At 36.8% G+C, this 26,330-nt stretch overlaps 1 long non-coding RNA gene across 2 annotated transcripts in view; it reads left to right on the top strand.

Annotated features, from left to right (window-relative positions):
* The first annotated feature begins 10,527 nt into the window (after positions 1 to 10,527).
* Positions 10,528 to 26,330, top strand: part of LOC311440308 — a 47,800-nt gene continuing 31,997 nt past the window's right edge. For both annotated transcript variants that reach the window (XR_014695326.1, XR_014695327.1), the window contains exon 1: positions 10,528 to 10,579. This is a non-coding gene — a long non-coding RNA (uncharacterized lncRNA). The remainder of the gene's footprint in view (positions 10,580 to 26,330) is intronic.

The raw sequence follows: 26,330 nt of genomic DNA, 5'->3' as shown, positions 1-26,330 counted from the left end.
CCATAGGGGATCAGCAAGGGATATGGGTAGAAAAATGACTGAACGTTGAAGCTTGATTAGAATTAACCATCAGCTGGATGCCAAAGAGATTGTTCTGCCAAAGATGGGAGGCGGCTGGATGTCCTTGTAGTAATGAGGTGCTTGTGAAGTGAACACTTTTTCAGGACTGCAACATTGCATTTGTATGACTGAAATCTGTTTTTTGGATCTCAATGTAGTTTTTCAGGAGAAGGTTTCCATAAGGGCAGATACAACTTACTAAAGCAGACAGACAGAATTCTTTGCTAGGATTACACCTTGCCAAGAAACAGAAAGCTAAGGTGTATAAACTACTGGAAAATACTATTCTGTTTTGTGCCTGCACCATTAACTTTTGTACCTGCACCATGGGCCATACTGATGACACGCAAGCCAGTATTCAGTCTTGGTCCAGAGGGCAGAGTAAAATGCTCCTCAAAATGATGCAATTACCTTGCATAAACCCTATGTGCTGGGCTTCCTTCCTTGATTTCCTTCCTGTCCTTCTCCAATAAAATGATAATTGATCCCAAACTCCCCCATCCATGGGGGAGAGGTTTAAACTGAAGCTGTCATTCTCCATTTCCTTTGCACATACCTGGGGCTCTTTGGGCTTCCTGTGTGATTAAGATCACCAAAAGGGATGTTTCATGATGGGCTATGTAAGTTTCACTATTGTTATTCTTACATGTATTACGAAGCACATTCTGGACATATACATTATGTTACTCAGATTGGTTTAAACTCATAATATGGATGGAAGAAGTATTAATGATTTACAATTGTACTTTTATTAACATTTCTAAATTATAAGTTATTTAAGGGCTTTAGTCAGAGTTATTAATGCATTTTAAAATTCATCTGGCTGAGTTAGAAAGTGGGGGAGGAATTCCTGTGAACTGGATATTAACTGAACTGTCTTTATTAGTGGGCTTGTCATACCAATAAATAATTTTCTTTCATCAATGTCAAAAATTTGTTTATGAAATGTAAAGGATTTTGTCTGAAGACATGATGAAGCACATAGAAAACATTACTTAGCACTTATGTTTATGAGAGATGACATCTTTTTGGTTTATCTACTTTACTTACTATATATTTGTTATAGTTTTCATCTACTAATGGCTAACACTATTTTTCCCTTTCAAATTGTACATCCCAAGACTATCATAAGTAGATAAGTGATAGTTTCTTAGATGTGTTTGACTTAGCTGGCAAGGATTTAACTGTTTGTCTTTTTTGTTTTTGTCTTGTTTTTCAGACATCAGGAATTTGCACAGATGAAAACAACAACAACAACAAAACAATAAAAAAAAAACAAAACAATTGAGTGTAATTTTCTTGCCCATCTGCATTTACTAGCCCAGCAGGAAGAAGTTCACAGCTGAACAGATGGAGTCAGTACAAGCTAATCACTACATCTATTAAATTTTGAAATTATGGCAGGATGCTTAAAGCCCAGCTATGTGCAAGAGAGACACAGGGGTTTATGAAACCAGCATGTGATGGATAACTGTAGAGAGGGGCTGCAAAATTGTTACCCATGAAGGAAGATGGAATCACAAAACATTGTGATTGTGGGCTGATGGGCTCTTGTGGGGTCATCAGTTCATCTTTTTTATTTTGCTTCAGTGGTAAAATATCTCATGTGCAGAAAAGTGGCCGAAGTCGTCCTGGGTGATGATGTTACTGGGATCTCCAGTAACAGCTGGAGATTTAAATATCCTCAGATATTTTAAAAGAGAAAATCAGCCTCTTTTTCAAAAGCGCTGAAAGGGTCCAGAACAGAACAAGCAAACAAGCTGCTGGTCATACTTTTCATCTGATCCACAGGTTTAACATGTAAAACAGGAAAATCCCTCATGCAACTACCCTCAAGCGTGCCTTAAACACAGCATATCATTTTTAGAATGACTGTATAGTTCTGAATTAAATAAAACCATCCAACCACATGTTTATGTAAAATAAGACAGAAAAAATATTTAGGCCTGGTTAATGATCCAGAATATTTTACTGGCCATTGTGTCAACAAATTAAATGAAGGGAGGTTTGGAAATTTAACGCACTGTGTAAACAGAGCTGTAGCAGGACAGCTGCAAGGAAATACTTTCTTCTTCATTTTGAAGGGGAATGGGAAAATCCAACATGAAATTTATTTGGCCTAACTTTAGGTTGGGACTTTTGCGTAGTCTGGAAACTATGCATCCAATACAATGCTCTCTTTGTACTGTATCTATATAATTAAATTCCTGACATGCAAAATAAGTAGGGTGTGGGTAGTCATTTAATACCTAAAATTTTACTGACCTAGTAAAATTTTACTGACCTGCCCAAGTTTGGTGTTTTGGAGGGTACAGTCACAAATATTATCGAGCAAATCTCACTGGGAAACATCATATGCCTTTTCTTATTTTTGTCTGTTTTCTTGAACTTGTATGTTCCTTTTGTGGTATGGGAAGTACAAGTGTGTTGGTCCAAAAGCTATGCATTTGGAAATACTCTTCAGTTGAATTTCAGTGTAACCTCTCTAATAATTAGTGAACTAAAATCAAAAGATGTCTCTTTGAGGCATATTAAGGTATCCCTTAATATGCACATGCACGTGGAAATCTTATCAGCTGGGAGATACCTGTTTAATTTTGTTTACAAACTGGGTAGTTTACATGCCTGAACATGGCTTTGAAAGTCAAGGAAAGTATTAGCAGGGGTCTATTAGAAAATACTGGGCCAATGTAGCCCGTTACACTGATCTGGCAGTGTATATATGCTGTTATATAAAAAGCTTTTACTTTCCTAACTTAAGTATCTATAAATTAGCAACTTTAATTGCTCATCTGTCTTGAAAAACAAAGTTTTATCATGGATTTCAAACATAATGTATGATAATGGAGCATAAGTGGGAGATGTTTGAATTTTATATTAACAAAGAAATCACAATAAAAACTGTGATTAACATTCATTTCTACATTAAATCCAATGCTTTGTAATGACTAAATTTTACATATAGTAACTTTAATTCACTTAAGGACAACAAAGAATCAGAATGAAAAGCAAAAGTGAAGTGAGACAAAGAATTTCAATCTCTGTGGATTCCTGTATAATTCATGTCTTACAGGGCCCAGCATTTCTCCATATTGGCAATAGGAATTTAAAATGATGATATAGTTCTACTGATTCTCAGTATTTATTCCTCTTTTAAGGGTAACAGATCTATAAGTAGATAAGATGTGTGATATGTGTTTGTAAAGCCAATAGTTTACCAGAAAAAAAAAATGACATCTTTGCTAGTTTGAAGATTATGAAATATATGCCAAAATACTTCACTTGGAAATCCTGAGTATACTTTTACCCTTCTAAACCATTTCTGAGTTTAATGAAGTTCCATGTCATTCAAATGAATACTTTTGACTTCTGTTTCATATTAATGTGGTACTTAAATTCCTTGCATGTTATGAGTAAAAATTCTTCATAGAAATAAATGTTTAAATTTTTTTTTTTTGTTTTCTTCTCTTGCACCTCTAATGAGTAATGCTGATGCATGGTGATAGTGTTTAGTAGTAACTCAAAAACAGTAAGCATACTTAGCACTTTTGTTAGTGTGCATATTCTGACACCATAGCCAGCCCCACAGTTCCCCACCAGCAGTTCTTTAAAGGATCAGTTCCTCACATCTCTGTTTTCTAGTTATGTATAACACTAGCAACAGTTAACGGCATCATTCCCAATTCTTACAAGCACTCCATTACCTAAATTGCCAGTTAATGGACTGTTACTATCTACAATGCCTTGTCTCATGGGAGGAACTGTGGTGTTCCTAAAACAGCCTCAGAGCTGTCAGAAGAAAATAAATCTTCTAGCTGTTCTGCTCAGCTAAGTATGCTATATGTTTGTTCTCATTTGAAATCACCACCTCCAAATTGGCACCCATTTCTTCATTCTTTCTCAGTTCTAGGAATATAGCTAACTCTGTGTCTGTCTGGAATGACAACTTATGTTACCATCTGCACCAACAGCATATACTATTGTATATCCAATACAGTATCATTAGTTTAGGGTGCAGATGCCAATCATTTGGACTTTATTTTTACATTTCTCTTCCTTTTTATTTGCATTTTCTGAGTAACGTGACCAGCTTTCTCAAACAGCACATTCCTGTTTTAAGATTTCAGTTAAATAAGGCTTTAGCAAGTGACATTATTTGCTTTAGGACAAGATTGTGTAGTTTTTGCAGGCCAGTAATGCTGTGTGAATCATAATTGAATCATAAAGATGAATCGATTAATTCTGTCAGAAGTAACATGGAGTAATATGTTTCTCAAACCCTACTTTGCTGAAAACTGCTTAATGTCATGCCAATGCATGATGGTGTGCTATCAGATCTGGCAAATACTTAGCTGTAGCATCTTTTGATTTGTTTCTTTCAGATTAATGGAAAATATTATAGGACAAATGACCTCTTTTTTTCTTTTTTATTTTTTTTTTTTATTTTTTTTTTTTTCCCACTCTTTTATTTTCTTCTTCTGTACTATATAAATCTGGCTGCAGTTAAGGAAGGGGCAAAGGAGAGGGTGAGGTCAAAAAAAAAAAAAAAAGCGGGTGCTCTTAGCTTGGCCTGTAATTTTAAACTATACATCTATCATGAACTTCTTCCTCCACCTCATGGAGGCCATCTCTGGCTCTTTTCTTAGATATTTTATCCTTTTCTAAAAGGCCTCCTATTTTCTTGTCTGTAAAACATTCAAGGGACCAGTATGATAATTCTAAAATCAAATACTGTCAGGCCAGAACCTGGGAAAGAAAACTGGAATTGGCATAAAAGACTGGAGATTCAACTTCCTGAATGTGCAGGTTTTAAATATGGTACCATACTCAGCAATGGACAGCAATGCCCTTCTAAGACAGGGCAGAAAGCAATGCACAACCTACACAGAGCTCTGCTGCCCTCTGTTCACCTCCCTGGGAGAAAGCCTGGGGCTGTCATCTCTTGTGGGCCTAGACTTGGGGGTGGTGGGGAGGGGACTATACAGTTGGGGCTTAAAAGTGGTTTGTAATCTTGTAGTAAAGAAGATGTACTTTTGTGTTTTCCTTAGAACTTTTAACTGTGACACTATTCGTTTTCGAAAGATGATGGATTTCTACAGAAATAGTAAAATAGTATTCACTCTTTATTTAAACTTGTCATCTTAGGCGACTTATTCTTCAGAGTTAACATTCCCATTTTTCCTCTTCTTTCCCCCCCCCCCACCCCCCCCCCTCCCCCGTTTTATTTTATTTTTAATTTTCTCATGATTAGTTAAGCTTAAGCTATCCATTTCCAGGTTTGAATCTGTTTTTAACTGAGACTTTAAAGAGGTTTAAAAAACGTTCTTTTAGAAAGCATTAGTGGACGACTTGTTTATATCTATTGTACTGCAACAATGCTATGAATTCCAGATAACCAGAGGTGGCAGAAATGTGCGCAGCTCAGCCATTATATGGAAACTTTCTGGCACTTTGGACTGTTCCTTTGATGTGAGCATTTGATTCCTCTATAATGTCAAGCCAAGAATGTATGCATTTAAACTCAAATTTTGTACTGACTTTGAGATGTTTTCTTCTTCTGCTTTAATATTATTCTTCATCTCGCTGAAAAATTCCTTGGAGCTACTGGTAGTCCTGTTATCCTTTCTGTTTATGCTGTGAATACTCTGTTGATATACCCAAATTCTTGCAAAGCAATAGAATCCTTTGAAGTTCTTACATCATTCCCCAAATATTGGGATTTGTTTAGTGATATTTTACCCTTATGTTTTGGTTTAAAGACTTGAAGTTTGAAGTTCACATTTCTGTCTTTATCTCTCTCATTATTTTGAATATTTTTCTTGCTTTTGGTGGCAGGACACCATTTAGTCTTCAGACTAGACTAACTTTTGCTTGCCAACATGTAATTCCTGCTTTCTGGTCCTTCTGAATACTTAAAGGAAGAGAGGGAGAAAATATAATTAAAAAGTGATCAAGGACTAAGATAAGGACTCACCAATTACCATCAGGGATGAAACAGGTTCAGCATAGTGAGATTAATATAAATAATTGTGTATTGCTAACAGCCTAGAGAGGCAACAAAAAACAAAAACAAAAACAAAAAACCCCCACCTTCTTCCCCCATCCATGTCTTCTCCCCCACCTGCTATTACCAAGTGGCACAGGCAATGGGGGCTGTAGTCAGTCTGTGGTCAGTCCATAGATCTTTGCCTCTGCCATTCCTTCATGGTCACTCTTCCAGTGTGGGGGGTCCTTCCCACAGGATGTCATCCTTCCCACATTTTCTCATTCCTCTCTCCCAGCTGCTCTGTTGCAGCAAGTTTTTATTTTTATTTTTATTCTCTTTCTTAAATCTGCTCTCCCAGAGGCCCAACTGATACGCTCCCTGAGTCTGTTCCGGTGTAAGTGCAGCCACTGTGAGAAACTGAAATATGTTGGCACTGCCATGGTGCAAAGTCCCTGTGCTACACTGGTGCAAAAGTCAATTTTCCATGCATGTTTATGCCATCCACAAAATTATTTACTGAGAGTCACAAATGACAGACAAAGGCCTTGATGTCCAGGGTCATCACACTGTAATATGTACAATTAGTTACATTAAAAACATTATTTGCTGAATGATTGCACATTCTTAGTTGTCTTAATAATTAAGACAATTGTGTCTACAACTTACACTTTCCCTCTAACTTCATTGAACTTCTGGTGCACCATGAACAATTTATTTAGGATTTTATTATTGCTGTCCCAGTCTTCTGTTGCTCTATTCTGTTTTATTTTCTGATTTGTCTAGCATGCAGAAGAGATGCGGTGACATGGGTTGACAGATGGTAGGGAACTTGGCCTTTCATCTACAAATTTATACCAACCTCAATGTTTGTAAGTGTTCCAGGTGAAGAGGAGCAAGCATTCACCCCAAGCAAGCTGTCCTCAGCACAAATAATCTACTGATGAGGAAAAGCATATAATGGACCTTCTGCCATACAGCAGGTTGTCAGACACATCTGTGAATGTGTTTACATGACAAAATGAATGAGTAAAACCATAACAAGGCAAACCCAACAGGAAATCAGAGTTTGTATTTACTTCTCTTCTCCTTCTGAGGAAGAAAGGTGGCCTCCAACTGCAATGGCAAAGACACAAAACTCAAATTACAAATTTGTACCATATGCTTTCTAATGCATGAATGCAACATTTTAACAAACTTGGCTGAGGAGGATTTACCAGGAAATGTCTGCTTAATACTGAAGGGCTGCCATGGAGATCATCAGGTTTCTAACAAAATTGAATCACAAGGGTGTGATCAGTGAACTGATGAGTGGAATGCAGGTGCATGGAACAATTGCCTTTTGTTTGCCTTGTTAGGGTAATAGGATTTCTAGTTTGTGCAAGTATTTTCAAAGATTTCTCTTGAGAGCTTCTCTGTGCCAATAGTTCCATTGTATGCCTTTTCTCGGTAGTGCTTGGTGCTGCAGGTTGCTAGTACATTTGTTCGTCTTCGTAAATTTAAACTGGCTAATGCTTCTTCTAATCAGCTGTGAACTATCCTCCCTTGTCCTCTGCATAGCTAGCATCTTCATCATTTATGCTAGATACCAGAGTGAAATGAAACTGTAGTGATTAATGGTGAGTTGATGATAAAAACATCAAAATAAGCATATTTTTTTTCCTTTACTCTACATTTCACTTTCTTATTTCCTCTTTCACACTCTTTGCTCTCTCACCTCTTCCCTTTTTCATTTTCAGTTCTCCTTCTTAGGTGTTACAGTAGGAGGTCCTTCAGGACCAAAGAAGCCACTGAAGAAAGAGGAAAAATATGCTATAACTTTTAACCAAATATGTATTTATGTAAACATATATATATTACACAGAGCAGATATGGTGGCCTTTCAGCAGTTTGAGCAAGCATGATTGTGTTCATACACCCTCTCAGAGCTCAGATACTACCTTCTTTGTTGTAAAGGTGGAAGCTCGATGGTCAGTTCTTGCTTCTGTTCTGCTGTGATCCAAGTTCATAAGATGGGTATTAGTGTGCACTCTGGGTCTTAGTGTGAACACAACAGATTACTTATTTTCTTTAGTGGCATGTGGCTTTCATTTCTTCATGCTAATTGGGCAGAACTTGTGCACTTATAATTAATAATGTATTGATTATAATTAACTAGTTACTGTGTGTTCATTATTTCTAGCTGACATGATGGATAGTTACAGTATTTGTTACAATGCTGTAATAGATGGGGGAATCTGGTGCCATGCTGAAATAATGGCCTACAACTACACACACACACACCTCCTTCCAAGTATCTTTACTTCCATTGCAGTGCTGTTCTATCATATACAGCGAATATTTTCTGTTTGTTCTGGTTGATAATTTTTTCCCTTGGTTCATGAATGGTCCAGACAGACCTTATGACTACTGGTTGTGCTTATGTTAGGAGCTGCAGGCCTTGGCATCATAGAACATCAAAGCTAACTCACTCAGTTATGCTGTATTATGTCCTTTTAGTTTCTTCTTTCTTAAATGATGCCTTACTCCAGACTACGCATAATAACCTTCAGTGGTATCTTGTCTGTCTCACAGCATTGCTGTATATATTCTTGGCTGAAAGCTTCAGTGTTCTTCAGCTCTTACAGAGACTAGGTATCCAGAACTTCAGATATCTGATGTCCATTAGATAATCCAATAACCTCCAAATCTGCTTGAATCTTTAAGAAACATTGTGTCTGATTCTTGTTAATCATCTGAATATATTTCTGCATTTCATTACAGATTTTGAAAAAAAAAATGTTTTTTTTTTTTTTGTCTTTTTTTTTTTAAGTCTTCACTTGCAATGCTTTGTCTTGGCAGTGATTCAGTATATTATAGTAAGTACTTCTAAAACTAGTAAAAATTGCTTCAAAACATCTTCAAGAATTTGGAGTCATCTTTTTTATTTGTTATAAATTAAAAAGCATTGGAAAAAAAATCAGGATTATATAGGCACAGAAAATGTCTAGAGAAAGCTTCTAGGAGTGCTATCAGTCTACCTGAACTGCCAGTAAAGCAAGTAGGAAGAAAACATAAAAAAAAAAATAGTACTCTAGTGTCTAACTACTATAGTAACAAAAAAGAGAATAAAATATGAGAAGAGCTCTAATAATTGCTGGAAATTAGAGGATTCTGAAGGACCCAGTGTAAATGTAACTGTGTACTTTTGTCTTGCCAGCTGATTCTCCTGTCCTCGCTAATTACGTCCTGGGGCAGGAGAAGGACTAGAGATGAGAAGTGAACAATGACAAGGTTGTGGTGGGAAGGCAGGGGTCAAGTGTTGACTCACACAGGGATGTGGAGTTGTCTGGTGGTGTCCTAGGGTCTAGTGACAGTTTGCTGGGTATCATTTATTCTGAGTTGCTTTGGGGAAGCAGGTAGTATGTGTAGATGAGTTGAGCAAATTATTATTTTTGTGTGTGTGTGTGGTGTTTTTTTTGGTTGGTTGGTTGGTTTTGGCCTTAAATTTGACTAGGGAAATATGCCTGTATACTTGCCCTTTGTCTACTTTGGTCTGAAAGGCTCAAATGAAATGTAATGTAACTTGCTATGCTCCAAAGTAAAAGAAGTAGAAAGAAACACAACATTTATATGGAACGAACTGAAAGAGGACTCTCCTAACCCTATTTGCCACTTTATCATTTCAATATTTCTTGCTTACTTAGAAAGAGCAAACTATTTCTCATAAACAAATTCCTATGCATATAATCCAGATCTCAGTAGAAATGTAATTGATACCTCATGTTCTTTAACATCTCTGACAAACTTTATCTTAACGCTACAATTCATATCAGGTATCCATTTAGAAAACTTTTAGAAGTTAAAAAAAACAAAACAACAACAACAACAAAAAACATTCAAAGTACATTATTAGTAAAATAAGAGATTCTGTAGCTGACAGTTTTTTTTTTTTTTCTTATTTCATATTGAGAAGCAAATTCATATATCTTTGCATAACACTAGATTTAGATGATTTATACAGGAAGAAAAACTTGAACCAGTAGAATTTCACTGTGGATTCAAAGGACTTGCACTAAAGAAGCTGGGCTCATTTACCAAGTTCTGTGCTTTATTACTGGCTTGCAAAATGGAAGGTAGGATTTATTATGGCTGGAGACACTTACACTCTGTCAAAGAACCAAGATAATGAGGTTCACATGCTCATCTCTGAAAGAACCAGCTGAATGCAGATTAAATTAGGCTTTCTGCCTAATATTTGTGAAGTCTGTGTTACAAAGCCATGGACACATGCTTTAAATTTCTGTAAGAAAAACACTTATTTGTATTATCTATTGACTGGTTGTTAATCTCATAGGAGTGGCCTATTCAATAAAGCCATGAAGATAAACCAATTTAACCTGTCAAAATCTAATGAGCAATAAGACTGAAACAATTATTTTGTCATTAATTAGTAAGGATTAGACTAAGATGTGATAAAATCCTTTTCACCTGCTTATCACAAAGCCTTTCTAAGCTGGCATCCATGGTCTACACGGACAGACTGATGTGCTGAAGGTCAGTAATAGTAAATAATAAGTAAGACCCTGTTATACCAGGGCCTGATTCTGTTCTCTGGGCAGAAAAAGTACAATTATGTAGAGATCTGACCTTTTCTGGAAGCATTACTGAAACTAAAGTTATGTATTACTGCTGAAAACCATTTTAACTTATTAAAAAAATTCTACTTTAAATCCTTCTCCTCTCTCCCAGATCAATAATATTTTGTTTCTGATTACTATGAAAATACTCTTTAGCCTTGGTCTGAACATTCAGTAGCAGCAAATGATCTTTCATTTATTTCAGAATAGTTTCAAAATGTCATGAGTTGACATGGGAAACACAGATGTCTTTAATTCTAAAAATTGAGAAATAGGTTTTGAATAGGAAAGCTATCTTGTTTGATGTACATCCTCAGGAAGGAGGATGTCAGAACATTCCCCAGTTCTTTGCTAAACTTTTATTTATATAAAGATGGAGTGAAAAGAGTTTCCAGGCATCTGTGCAGAGCCTTGGGAAGATCTTGGAGGAAACAAAGAATCCAATATCCCCCACAGTCCTTGCATCTTCAGCAGCTATTAAATCTCTTGTCAAACCTCTCAGAGTTAATCTCATAATTTTTGTTTTTATTAATATTTCTTAAATGCAGATAAGTGGAACTATACACAAGACATCAAAAAATAACACAATAGAGTCAGGAATTCCCACAAAGTTCTTTCTCTTCCTCTTCTCACCCTTCTTCCTCCCCCTTTCCCCAACCCAGCTATGCTTGCTTTGATAAATTTTGATGCATGTTACTCTCATTGAGCAACATGGCAGGATTTTCACACAAGCATGGAGGAGAGGTCTAAACCTTCATTTCTGGTAATAGCTGGTGTAACAGTAAGCACAGGACATGAAAAAAAACCACACATTCTTAGAGAACAATCTGTGTAGTGTAGCATCTCTCAATTTTTCCTCTGAAGTCAGTGTGAGCTGCTGTGGGACACAGGCAGAGCTGTGCCCTGCTCTGATGTGACAGTTCTCCAGAAAAAATAATTTTCAAAGGTATTACTTTTTTATTATTTTATTTTATTTTATTTTTATTTTCCTCCCCACAGTTTAATAAGGTGCATAACTTTTCCCACATAAACTTGAGGGGGACTCTGCTGTTTATAAACACATTTGAATGGGGGACTCTGCTGTTTATAAATACATTTGAATGCATTTTTTAGGAATGACAGTGTTAAAATAATCTGAATTATAAATCACATGGTGTGGATGGGTACAGATTACTCATTTGGCTCAAACCCTCAGTTTAAGCAGGTCTAACATTGGTGTTACATTAGATTGCACAGGGACTTGCATAGCCAAATTCTGATTTTCTTCCAGGATGAAAATTTTTATGTCACTTGTAAAAATCAGTTTGATATCTGTGATGTGGGCCTAATGTATGTTAGCTTAATCAAATGAATATTCAACATTCAGATAGTTACCAAAGTTGGCATTTCTGTGATGAGACTGTGTTGGGGTAGTCTCAGAAGTGTGCTGGATTTTCATAGCTGTATAGATTCAAATAGCATGATGAGAAAATAGTAATTAGGACACAAATCAAGGACATTTTAATCAAGGACATATTCATGTGAAGGAATGATCAGCAATGATTAAGTTCACTGGTGGTAAATAGTTCAGTATTGCTACTGTGTGTTCTTCTAATACCAGATAATTGTGACAACTCAGTTTTTAAGTACTTATCAATAAAACTTATATAGGGGATGGCAAAATACGAATCTGTAGTCCAACACATGTATTCATGATGCCTACACTAGAGCTAAGATTTAACTTCAAGAAAATGTCTAGCGATGAAGGTCTGAAACTGCAGGATTTAGCTCTAGACTAGATATTTTATATTCCTTTTTTTTTTTTTTTTTTTTTTTTTTTTTTTTTTTTTTTTAATGCTTGTAGCTTCAGACAGTAAATGCTGGGCAGAGAACTTGTTCAACATTGTTTTAAGCTATGCTCATGATGGGCTGGAAAGAGACTTTTACAGGTCTTTTAGTTGAGTGCTGATATTTTATTCAAAGGCTTACAATAAGGAAAGAATTTGTCATGTCGTTTCAGACATATGTTCTGTTTCATGTTTGAACTTCAGTTCAAACAGTGACTTCAGTTTCAGTAGGATCTTGTATCTTTAATTTATTGAAGAGCATCCAAATCTCTCTCGTTGACTGACATAAATGAACTTCTAAATAAGGTCAGACTGAATAGTGAGACACTGCCCCGTAAGTGTAGAGTATATAAGAATAAAAATCCACCAGAACATGATTTTTTTCCCTATAGCGTATGAAGTTTTTGCATATCTATAAACATTTCAGTGAAGTTATTTTACTTCCTAAAAAAGGAGTAAAGCCCAGCTGAATAGTCTATCCAGAGCTAAAAATATTTTAAAACATGTTGTAGGTATATAAATACCAGTATGTATGGGAGCTGCATGCAGTATATTTGCAATAAATATGTTTATTTCTATTAAGATACTGTAGATTTACTTTAATGCATACAGTTCTCCTAATGTTAACTAAGAAAGATATAGTCACATGCCTCTTGTAGAAAAACTAGCAAATGACTACACCTTAGAAACGTTGATCATGTTGATCTACCCCTTCTTCATTGCCATAGAGGAAAAGATGACAGAACAACTCGAGATACAGAAATTAATTCTTAAATTTATTAACAATATATAATTTTTGCTGATATCTCTGTTCTTCAAAAGGGATACAGTTGAGCAAAACAACAACAAAACCAAAACAACAACAACAAACAAACACCAACAAGATGTGTTTAAAATAAAACACATTTTATTTTCTCATATCTGTTTTGGAGTTCTTTGTTTTTATATGCTCTTTTTGGCAGTGGGTAAGGCTCTGTGGAATCTTCTTTATCCCCTTTTCTATCCTGGGAGGAATTTACATAATCAGGGTGCAGCAAGGAATGGGACTGAACATCTAATGTCAGGAAATTCATTCATTTCTATTGTGACCTGTATTGTGGGAAATATGTAGTCAGATTGCTTTTCTAATTTCCTTTTCATGTTGGCTCACTCCCAGACAAGATTTAGGAAGAACAGAATCATCTGGAACTGTACTTTTTTTGTTGTTCTTGTTTTTGCCAAATTCTCAATTAAAAGCATTCAGCAAGCCAAAATATCTGCCCCCTTTTTCTTATTATTAGTTTTTTGGAATACTTTTTGCACTTATATAGCTTCATTTAATGTGTACACACATCAATTTTGAGAATATTTTCCATGGAAAATCTTAGGAATAGTCCACAATTTTCAGAAAACAGAGTGAGAGGCCAAAGTTCCTCCAATATATCTAAGCAGCTATACAGCTTAGGAAAGAATGACATTCCAGTACTAAAGTGAGCAGAGCAGGCCTTTAACTGTGGGTCTCTTCCACTCTATCTGAACATATTGCCACCTGGATTGTATAAGCTTCTCATTTTTTTTTTTTTTTCTTAAAAAAGATTTGACATCAATGAAAGTTAAAAAGTTAAGATCCATGATATCCCCATCTCTGGCCTGCTGTACATTTGCTTTTCTTTGTCCCCATACTTTGTTTGGTGCTTCCTAGGAAAATGGGAAAGCTTTTTGAGGTAGGTTAACTTCATGGGATTAAAAGCACTGCTCTAAACCTAAAGCACATAATAACAGCCTCAGTAACAACCTGGAACTGGTGACTTTCCTAGTTAAATCAACAAAGGAAAAAGGAGTTTTTCATACACAAAAGAAAGCTGCGTAAGTTAGACCCTGTTTTGTAAAAGGCTCAGTTTGATCACTGAAAAGCTATTCAGGTATTCTGTGATCATTTACTTGTTAGTTTTTGAGGTAAAATTAAGCTGTACGAAGCATTGTGCTTCCTGTAAGAATCAGAGCATTTCTAAAGAAAAAGACCTTAATAAGAATCTGACCTATAGCCCTCCTTAAAATGTTTAAAAGAGAAAAAAGAAAAAAAGAAGCAATAAACTCGCCTGTCACCTTGAAATGTTTGGGGTTGAGATGTTCTTATCAAGTGCTTCCCCTCTGCAACTTGAGGAGCAGGGGTGAATGGACTCTTTTTTTTTTTGTATTATCTCCAAGCAAGAAACTAGTAGAATTGAATACAGTGCTAATGTATACTGAGCAGGGAGGAGGGCTGATTTCCAGAATGTGACACATTGGTCAACATCAGGGAGTTTACCACAAAAAAGTAAAAGAAAGGAATGCTTCAGGTGGAGGAAAACCAGCCTGCTGGGACTGACATTGTAACACACGCTTATTGGTTAGGAATGCATGCATAAAGGGAAACTAGTGCCTAAAACACCCCATAAAAGCGGGGACTTGCTGCTCTACTTGAATGCCTTTTGAAAAGACAGCTTATGTGAGGGCTTAGGGCAAGAGCAAGCAGCCCCCACCACAAGTTTCAGTTTAGTGTTTTATGTAGAAATAATGCAAGAAGTGGTAAAACTACAACCATCCATCCAGATTTAGACAAAGATTTTGCTGAGTTTCATTTAATTTTTTTATGGACTGCTATGAATTAAGCTGTTGAATTATCAGTGCTCCCAGAAAACAGGTGTCTTCTGCAAAACAGGTTGTTACCTCTTGCATAATTTCAGTGCCAGATGGTAAGAACAATGTTGGCACTGGAAGCAAGATACCAGCTGGATTGCTCTGGTATTTAATGCTGATCTGGGTAAACGTGTATGTCACATGTTTTTGATTAAAGACTTCAGGCCTTTGTGTTTAAATAGGTCGAGATTTTCTTGTTCTAGATAATAGACAGTTGAATGAATCCTTGCATCCTGAGCTCCACAGGGTTTAGCCTGAAGTGCATGGCAAAGGAAATTGTCCAAGAAGCCTGTTGAATCAAATATTCACCAAGAACAAAGAAAAAAGATTTGTTTTATCTAATCGCTGTCTGAGGGGAGGCTAAACAGGTTAATGTGAGAACCCTGAGGGTTAGTCTGGAAAGGGAGCAAGGACATTTACTGAAACTTAGGAAACATATCTTTGAAATACTGAAACCAAAGTGTTCCCTGCTCCCCATGGTTGATCTGCATTAAGGGCTAATTTCCATCTCAAATGTGTTCCAGGGGTCTATTGAAATTGTATGCCAGGAACTAAAGGCAAGCATCTTCAGTGTATAAATGGAAAAAGAACGCTGTTTTTCCTGTAACTGCTAGCAATGTTTTTTTATTTTTATTTTTATTTTTTCCCTGGAAGCCAAATATTGTTCTTTATTTCTGTTTCATTACCAGTAATAAGTGGTCAAATTATGCTCCCAGAAAAGTGCATAATCCATTCTGATGGTCTGGTAACTCCAAAGCAAGAGCAAAATGTGTGTGTGCCACTAGCCAGGAACACTGACAGTACTGTAAAATAACAGAAGTTACAACAAAACAACCAAAGTCCAATACTCAGTGAAATAGAAAATGGTTTTAGGGCTACAGTGAAGTTATATGGCTGCAGTTTTAAGGCATAGAGTAGAGAAATAACTGATTAGTGTAGATGCCGCTGAAATATTGAAAAAGTTAGTTTTCTAACTAACTGTAGAGATGCAGATATCTTCAAGGTTTTAATGTTTACTCTTCACATGCCATAACCTCACAGTTCATGCAGGCTTTTTCATTGGTGATATGAGATAGCCAAGGACCCCAGACCAGCAACTCTGAATACATTCACCAGACTCCTCCTTCTCTGATTCTCTCCTGTGGTTCTCTGTCGTTATAGCTTCCTTCATGTCATTAGTACACCTTTGATAAAAACATCAGAATTCAACCAATGGATGAAAATCATGCCTTATACAGAGCTAGTTATAGGTTCCCTGAGCAAGTTGCTCTTTCAGGTCATCCCACTTTTAAAATGAAAACTGAATTCCATCATATAAAAACTGAAGTTTGATTTTTTTTTTTTTGAAATTTTCAAAATTTTTTTTTCTTAAGTTTGAATTTTTTTCCACTAAGGGGGAAAAAACCCCAACATTTTAAAGAACATGTATTTATTTCTTGATACTGCTATTTTTATGGATACTTGTCTCAGGACAGTCTGAATTATTTAGTTGCATCTTTTCTTTCTAAAGCTATTTAAAAATTATTTGGCAACTTTTTTTTTTTTTTTTTTTTTTTTTTTTTTTATTAATTCCTCCCAATGTAACACTCTTTTTCTATTTCCTTTTTTACTTTATTGTCTGGTTTGGGCAGTGTAATTCACAAAGATAATCAAATAGACTCACACTGGTATTCATCTTGGTTAATAGTTTTACATAAAATTTTCTTCCCACCCTTATTGCTTAATTTTGCATCCAGAGACTAAGCCCATTTATTTTGCCTCTTAACAGATGGCTGGGAAATAATGAAGAGCAGATAAAGCCAAAGCTTTATCTTTGACACACCTGCCCATGCAACCAAGCAGCAGAGGCAGTGCAGTAGCATAAATTCCTCTAGAAATACTTTACAGTGAATTATTGTGCAAAAAGTTTGGCATCCTCAGCTCCCAGTGTGCAGACCCCTGTTAAACATTAGACATCTAGAAAAGAAGGAATGACCTTCAGCTTGTTTTCTGGCAATGGGAAACTGAGGAATCCTAAAATATACCCCCACTGTGTGAAATTAGAAACAATCAACTGTTCTAAATGTTTTTGACTGAAATTTGCAGTGTGTGTGTGTGTCTACATGTGCTTTTTGTTGAGATGAAAAATCAACTGAAGCAATGCCAGAATGCAGGTAGAATGTGCCTCCAGAAGGCATACTAAGGATTCTTGTGCACACAGCAACAATCAGGAACAGCAAAACATCTCGGAGGGCTGGGAAGACATTTCTCCAAACACACACAGCTGACTCTGTCACACTGGCCATAAGTGTGCAAGGGTGACACTGTAGAATGTGTGGCTGTGTGGAGGTTGCAGTAGGTAATGATAATGTGCACCTGGGACAGTGCTGGGCTCAGAGCATAAGGTCCCATGTCCTGGGACAGCATAGGCACAAACTCAGCCTGGGGCAATGTCACTCACCCAGGGGCTGTGAATTAATCTGACAGACTCAGGCTTCTCATTTTGCCTTCTGCTAACAAAAGGTACCTATGCTAAAATAAACGTTACTTAAAACAAACAAACAAAAACACAAGAAGCCAGAACATTACAAGATATGAATAATAAAATAACAAAACTGTTATGCTGTAGCACAGAAAAACATACTATGAGGGCCATCTTGTGGTCAGAGAAAGTTTATTCTCTGTGTGTGCAGAAAAAAAAATATTCCCAGAAATTTATTCTGTATCTGAAGATACTGTCACCTAGATTGCTGTTGTTGGAAGTTTGTTCTGGTCTGTTGTTTGGAATGGAGCTGCTCTGCTGCTGGTCATTAACTGGGTCATTAATCCTTGTGTGACAGACAGCAGGATTAGCTGTTATGCCATAAGAGTGGTATGAGGATCATGATGAGTTCTGTGGGTTGGGAGGGTTTTTGCAGACTAATAACTTCAGTCAGAGTTTTCCCTGGATGAATATTTAAAGCCTATTTGTTTTGGAAAGTTCTTTCACCCTCTATATTGTAGAAAAGCTCTTTGAAATCCATGGATTAAATACCATTATGGTACTAGAGTTAAGAACACTATTAGCTATTGTTAAATAGTACTTCAAACCAAGAATCAACATCCTTTTCATGGTTATCATCCAACGAACCTACTCTCTGCAAGGTAGTTTTCTGTGTTATGTAGCTATTTATCTCCTTATGCTGTTGTTCTGGAAGAAAGACCAAAACCATTGTGGGGGTAATGCTTCCCCATGACTTCAGATGTTTCCTGAAGAACCCAGGAACTTTCTTTCAGTGCTTCCTTACTGCAAACCATCAGCCAACAACACTGTCCAGACACAGCTTATCTTAGTTTATAGGACCATGATCCATGGGCAATTAACTGGGCTTTTTCGATTCTGGAAGAGGCGTATTTACAAAAACAAAACAAAACAAAAACAAAACAAACAAAAAAAACCAGCCCCACCATCTGGTACAATTGACTGTAGGACAATGGTAGATCCACTCCAACAAACGCTTTTCTCATTTGTCAGCCAGCCTCTGTCCACACATAACTGACTTTTCTAATAATAATGAGTGTTTCTTATTGTGCCATTTTAATGCTACTTATGGATAACTTAATTCTTTTCATGGTTCTTCAATGGTTCACTTGCTTTCTAAAATTGTTCTTTAAAAGTAAAGTACTTGTGCAGAGGGAGAGAGACAGGGTTTGTTCCTCCTGCAAGGAGCTGTTAATAGATTCAGATGCTGGCTGAAGAACACTGCTGTTAATATCTCAGCACTGTAGGCTTGGCCTCTTTGTAGGGTGTTCAGGAATAGCTGATAGTGCAGAAAAATAAAGCAGGGGAGAGATGCCTTCAGCTTCTAAATGAAAATCAGTGATTACAAAACCCATATTTTAACAGTATTGTCTCTCCCTGGGACTTTTTGAAAGTTAAGCCAGCAAAGTCCCAAGCAGGCTTTATGGACCAAGCCTATCCATGGGTTGATCACCTGTGGTATAGGCATGTGTCACTTGCTAGTAGCATGTGCTTTGGTTCCCAGCTCCCAGTCTCATTGCTTTCTGTTCATCTTCTCAGCAGTACTGCCAGCTGCAGTGTCCAGAGAGATGGCCTCCCTTTGCTAATTGTTAACCAGCTCATGAGGCATCTCACTTGGAACAAGGTCTCATCAACAGCAGCTGTGCAGTAAAGACTCAGTAGTTGTTAGGAATGTGGTGTGATAAAGCAGTGTCCCTCCTGGATGACTACTCAGAGGAGGAACCACCTTTCCTACTGTCACCTTTCCAGGAGGGGAAATAAGATAAGTAACCCATGTCCACTGGATGGGATGTCTTCTCACCCTTTCCACCTTTTTCTGTGCAGGACTGTGGCATATGGTGCTTTCATAGTGCCCCCTGCTGCGGACTCATGATTTAAATCACAGCAGAGCTCTATCTGATGTAAATAAGGTGGGAAAGTAGGTATTTCTCATTAGGTCAGCTCCAAACATTGCAGTATGAGTGAAGAAATCCTTGGCACAGTTAAGGGATCGTGACTTGAGTGCTTTGTGGCATTAAAGTGTATATAAGAATTCTTTTGAAAGGGAAAGATGTCTTACCTCCATCTGCCAGAGTATACAAGTACTAGAATCCTTGTTAGAGATATTCATAAGTTTTTCTTGTGATGCTGAAACTCTCTGAGGCTCTCTGTGATGTGGAATATAGAGTCTGGCAGAAAGCATACTATATATGTATATAATTAGTGAATACAGCACACAGAAATCCTGAAGAATTTCAAGTTAGACTTGGTTCAAATAAATAAGAGTGTTTTTTTTTTTTTTTTTCCTCAAATGAAAGCACACTTGAATATATATAAATATATGCATACACATATACAAAGCACTATTGCTTCCTCACTTGCCACCTGAAACACAGAAGATCCTTGAACTGCTAAACACTAGAGTTCAACTCTCCAGTACTGTCAGTGTGGGTGGGTGTGAGAACTTGTGTGGGCATTTTGATAAAGTTCTTCATCTCCTGGAGATTTAAGTAACTGGAGTCCAAGGGCGATTTGCAGGACTTGGCTTCATGCTGAATATTTCTATCATCTCACTGAACTTTTCTCCTGCAGATGGAGGAAACCTGATTTCAGTTATCTCAGGGAACTAGTGCAGAGGAATCAGTGGCCTGGCACAGGGGAGCGACCACCTCTGAAACCCTTTGGGTACGAGGGACTGGCATGATTGGGCTACACAACTGAGTTTTCTGTCTTGGCTAGGATAGACACAAGAAAAAAGTTGATTGCATCAACAGGATTATTTACTCCTTTCTGCTTTTTTAATTTCACTAAAAGAGTGGCAGGATTTAAGTATTTCTCCCACTTGCTCATTTCCATTTCTGACAGCATTTGCAGTAACTGGTGAGTGCACAAAATTAGAACTCTTCAGTGGGTGAGAAAGCTGCTTGCTGCAATTGAAATTAGACATTTAAATGCTTGACAACAGACTTGGTGCTTGTGCAGTAGTACAGAATAAATGAGTCCTGTCAGGAACGATTCTGACTCCCTGCCCAAAGCACTGGGTGCATCTTGCCAGACCTCAGGCCAGATGCTCAACCCTCCCATCACACAGTGATGTTAGGTACAGGGCTCTGGTTCTACCACTTTCCCAATCTGACTTTTCCATTTAAACTCTCAATAAGAAAAATGGCTAAAATACACAGACATGGGGACTTAGCTGGAGACAGCACTACCCAGCTGAGAGAACCACTTAGGATGTCTGAATTTAGCAAAAGCAGATTTGGCTTCTGGAGCCAAAGCAAAAGGAACAGATGGACAGAGTAACCTCAGAGTTTTATGTCTGTGGAGGTTTTATTTACTGCATTGTCACTTGTTATTAAAATGAGATCGCTTATAGAAAAATACAAGGTTGTTTTTTTTTTTTTGTTTGTTTGTTTTGTTTGTTTTTTTTCCTCCCCATCTATGACTGTGCTAAATGTTATGTCTTGTGCCAAGACATTTCAGAGAGCTGAGTTTGTTCTTTGGAGGGATTGCAGCTGTACTACCTGCTCCCTGTAGGGAATAATCACTCCTTTGCAAAATAAAATACAGTTAACCACCTATCTACTGCCCTGTGTAAGTAAAGCCTCAGCATATTTACATGTTAATAAAAAAAATAGTGACCATTGACATGTTCCTTAATATTAAAATGTTAGCAAGATAGGAAAAAATAACACCAACCAATTCAGAAAAGAGGCCTTATTGAAGTAATTTTTAAAAATTTGGTTAGCATTCACTGATATTTTAAAGTTTAAAATATCAACGGGTAGAAAGAAATATTTCCCCCTATGCTCCTGTAAACTAGAAGGAATTCTATTATAACCTAGCATTTTTTAAAATCAAAAATAGAGTTAAACAAGTGAGTAAAACACATAGTGCCTGCTTGTTAAATTAAATCTTTCACATGATCACACAATTCTAGGAATTGAATTTTAGAAAAACACTTGATAATAGGTACATTTGCAACTTAATGATTTTTTGGTATTCTTAGAGTGGGAAAGGAGTACACACAGAGAAGTGAGGTGACTCATTCAAGGAACGAAGTCAGGGGCAAACACAAGCACAGTCTGATGCCCTGTGATATATCTGACAGAGAAGGCTTCCATCAACAGAGTGTGAATGAAATTTATGCCACAGCTGGCTTGTATTTTATGTTAAGGATATGATCACATACAGTTCAGAAATGGTCAATATAATGGATTAATAATTAATAGTTACTTTGATAAAAACAGATCATATTGTTTATTATATAAATAACATATTGACTGGTAAATCAATATCAATGGCAAGTACCTGTGTGTTGTATTTTCTAATGATATATTTTTAACCTTCCGGAATTTAAGGCTATTTATGTGTAAAGCATGCTCTTCATATTTTAGTTAGTTTATCTAAACCAGTAATATAAAGGGGGACCTTGTGGCACTGGTGCTATATGGTATTTTATCATCCCGCTACCTTTTTCGCAATCAATGCACAATGTTATCTCTTTAAGAACTCCCCTTGGATTTGCTAAGGAGTAGGAGAAAAGTAAAAGAGAGGGGATGTAAAATAAGAATGCTATGTTTGCAACTTGCGCTCACATTTTGTCCCCTGTGACAGTATAGGTTTGATGTAATATTTAAATACAAGCAAAGCAGTCATTGATACAATTTCTTTCTTGTGCCATGATCTATTTAGGCTGAATTCTGTTGACAGCTGAATAACACTGTTATGTGCCTGTATGATTACAGCAGTGTCCACCTTCATTTTCAAATCCAATTTGCATTTAATAAAATGAAAGATGAAAGCAACCTGGCTAAAAGTGCATTATCAGCACCAGGTTGCTGAATAATGGATTTGAAAGACTGGAAAGAAGTCACCAAACTAGTTACAGTGTTGGAGTAAATCTAGGGCAGGGAAACTTCAGCATGACTTATTGCAAGCTGATGACATAAATCATCCAGGAGAGGCCAGTGAAAACCAGCTACTGAGTTTATTTATTGTAGAAGAGATTGGCATTAATTAATGAGCTGGAGGAGCAGAATGCATTCTTCTGGGATGAAAATATTGTTCTGTCCTTCAAAGTAATGGTGACCATCCAGAAAATGCTATAGCCAATGTGGCCAGAAAAGAAAGAACTCCAGCTCCAAAACACAGAAGTGTTTCCTGCTGACTGCAGTGCCATGCCAAAATATTGCATTGCACCTCTGCACAGCACCAGGAAACCAAGAACAGGGAACAGTCCAGCCTTGATAGCATGGACTAATCCAGCACACTGGCAAGGTCAACAACCTCTTTTAGGAATGGAGATGAGGGGATAAGCTATAAGCTAAAAGCTATAGCTTTTGCTGCTTTTACAGCTTAGCTTTACTGGGTTTAGCTGTTATTACCTACTTTTCCCTAACTTTGATGGCATTTCTGTGGTGCTGCTGTGAGTGTGAGGGTTGTGGGAGAAGCTTGCAGCAGTATTACTGAGAAATGTGTGATAGTAGTAAATCAAAAATCAATCCCTAATGGAAAACACTGTGCATCTCTTACTCTAATTCATCTAGGGCAAAGGCAGAGAAAATATTTCAAATTTGGGTTCTGCAGGTTGAATTATTGCAGTTCAAATTTGGGTCATGCAGGTTGAATTATTGATGTTTGTTGTCTTTTAGGAAAGAGGATGAAAAGTTTGTGGGTTTGGGGCTAGTCTTGAATAGGGCCTTTTTTTTTTTTTTTTTATTATTATTATGGGGGATAAATATTCAGTACTCAGTGGAACTGGGGTATTGTCCAGTGCTGCTCCTTTTTCAGCTGTGGTTCTGGTATAGCTTCCATTTCTAAATCAATAACCTTTACTCTGATGGTTCTGGATGCAAAAAAGTGTAAGTAGTTGGACTGGGGAGAGTGGATGTAAGACATTGTGCCTGATATCTCACATACGTTATTCCCTTTTTTCTTTCCTTTATCTGCTGTACTTGAAAAGTCTGTTATTAACTATCATTTTCCTGCCTGGATTTCCTGTTTTGTGTACTTGCCTGTGATATTCATTTCTCTTCTGTGTACACCTGGTGCTCATAAGTGTCTTTTTTTTTTTTTTTTTTTTTTTTCTTGACTTGTTCCTGCAATGCTTCATTTCATAAAAGAGGACACCTGGCAGGAAAGTCTTGTTTAGCCCATCAGTTCTCAAAAGTGTTTATTGAATCAAAGAACTTCCTGATGTTTCTGAAGGCGTAAATGAGTTCAGCTACATATAATATTCAGAGTTGTAAGTTATTTTAGTGGTTGTCTTTTGCAGGAAACGATAATTACAAAGCAGTCATTTCTTTCAAGTTTTAGTATCACATGGATTGCAAGGCATGGGGGAAAACTCTTTGGTTTCAAAAATTTAATCTTAAAAGGGATAAGACTTTGTTTTGGTATTACTGTAGGCAGAGTCCCTATAATGCTTATCATTTTAACAAACTGTAGTAAATGGCCAAAAATTAAGCTTTACTAACCATGCTTCTGAAGGAAGGAAGGACTTGAATAGACTTAACTAGTAAAGATGAGCAGAAAAGTGAGAGCTGATGTAACTAGAAGCAGAATGTCTAAAGGTTTGAGGGCCTGACAGCTATCAGCAGGACATTAAGTGAGGGGAAGCTTTTATTCAGAGGATCTGATGAACAGCTCACTGAAGTTAATAGGATATTTTTCATGTACTTCGAATTTTTTGGACTTTGAATCAGGTCTAATGTTCTCACTGAACGTGTGATATTGCACTCCCTCTGTTGTCATAAGAATGACACCTTCTTCAGAAGAGATTACTTGCTTTCGGAAGGGGAGGGATCCATGAAGGAAATAATTGATAGTCTTAAATCCTGTACTTTGGAAATTCAAGTTCTTTTTTATAATCTTCACTGAATAGGAAAAAATGACTAGCAACTTCACAATACTTAAAGTACATCTGATAATGGAGTAATTATTTTACACAAGAGCACATTCTTTATTGCAAAGATGAGCATTTAGTTCTATCTATACATGGCTTTGTAATAAAGGTAATAATTTCCACCAGAACATGTGTGATTAACTGAGCAATTCCATATCGAGTTGTCAATCCTGAATGTTCTGGTAGCAAGGAAGGAACAAGGACACCTTGTCTCTGATTATTGTTATTGGGGTGGGGGTGGGCTGAAGGATCTTATGAATAGTGTCTCAACTCACCTAAGGTGCTTCCTTTATACTAAATACTAATATAATTGAGTAGGATGGTGGTGGTGGTGGTGTAAGGGGAGTAAAGAAACAAGAACGACTGCCTACTTGATGCTGAACAAAGCGGTACCTAGGAAAAAGCACACTTAAAGTAGAAGGAAGAAATATATGATCTGAACCAGGGAAAAAAATATGGGAGCAGAGAGAGAAAATCACATCTTAAAGTTCAGTTTAAGAGAATAAAAGTACTTAAACAAAAGTCATTTGAAGACAATAAAGAAAATGTAAACCAAAATTTTCCTCATTTTCACCCCTCTTCCCCCCTTTTAATTAGTGAGAACTAAAAGAATGAACTTGTAAGTCAGTTTGTTAAAAGATGCTGGAAGTGATGTTATTCTTTCTAATGGTACATATAAGTGGATTAGTGAAACTTACAACAAACAAACAAAAAAAAACTTTTTTTTTTTTTTCCTGATTCTTAAACTGATAATTTCATTAATGGTTCATAACATATTATTGACAATGTTACTTTCGTATACTTTGGGTTTTTGGAAATACATTTCAAAGCATTAAAGTTGTGCAGTACAAAGTGCTGGTGAGTTCTGGGATGGAACATAAACATATTAGTGAAAATTAAAGCAAAAATTTAGGAATAAACATTTGAAATTTACAACCTGTATTGATGGCGTGTCTTTGGAGAATGGAGGATCAGAGCAGCAGGAACAATTGCTACTATTCAAAGCAGTAACCTGGTGACATCTTTAGAAGATAACCGCTGCAGAGCACTTCAGGGTAAGCAGCTGTCTCACACAGAGTGGTGCACGTATCATCACAATATGGAAAATACAGAAAGTTCATTTTCTGAGATCTTACATCGCATGGCATGAATTCTGATTAGCTTTTGCTTGCACATTGTGCAAGCAGTGAAACTATCAGCAATATTTCAGTTATTGATGTCCTGTGGCAGTGAATTCCACAGACTGCATTTGCATGAAGTGTTGTTTTTCTTTTGCTACTTCTGGCTATCCTGTTATTTTTCTCTTTGAATGTTAGTTTTCGAAGACAAAGGAGTGTGATCTCTGATTCCTGAGCCCTGTTACAGCAGGAGTTGTTTTTTTATGGGAATAAAGCTCTGGCAGAGGACAAGGACAAGGATGCACTTGCTAATGAGCGCATAAAGGTAGCAAAATATCAAGAACTCAGAGCAGACTTCAACGTTACATGGGTGTTTAATTCATCCATTTTCTGCTTTGCCCATATCAAAAAAGTTAGTGTCCAGGTACCATCTTATTTGGCAAGGGAGATGGGGTCTGAATGGAAGAGGTTTCTCTCTCCATCCTCCTGAGGGCCTCTTGACTTCTGAGGTGTTATGCTTACCTACATGTATGTTTACACAGGTACTTGTAGTGAGGTATTACTTAAAACATAAAGGTATCTGCATTCTGTGTATACTGAGAAATATCAGTAAGAAGAAACCAGATGTTTCTTCTTATCAGGTGTTCTTTATGATGTAATTTAATGTTTTCTTATATAAT

Source organism: Aythya ferina (assembly GCF_964211825.1).
Source record: "Aythya ferina genome assembly, chromosome: 8".
In the NCBI taxonomy this organism is placed as follows: Eukaryota; Metazoa; Chordata; class Aves; order Anseriformes; family Anatidae; genus Aythya; species Aythya ferina.
Note: the sequence above shows the minus strand (reverse complement) of the source record. Positions and strands in the feature narration are given on the sequence as shown.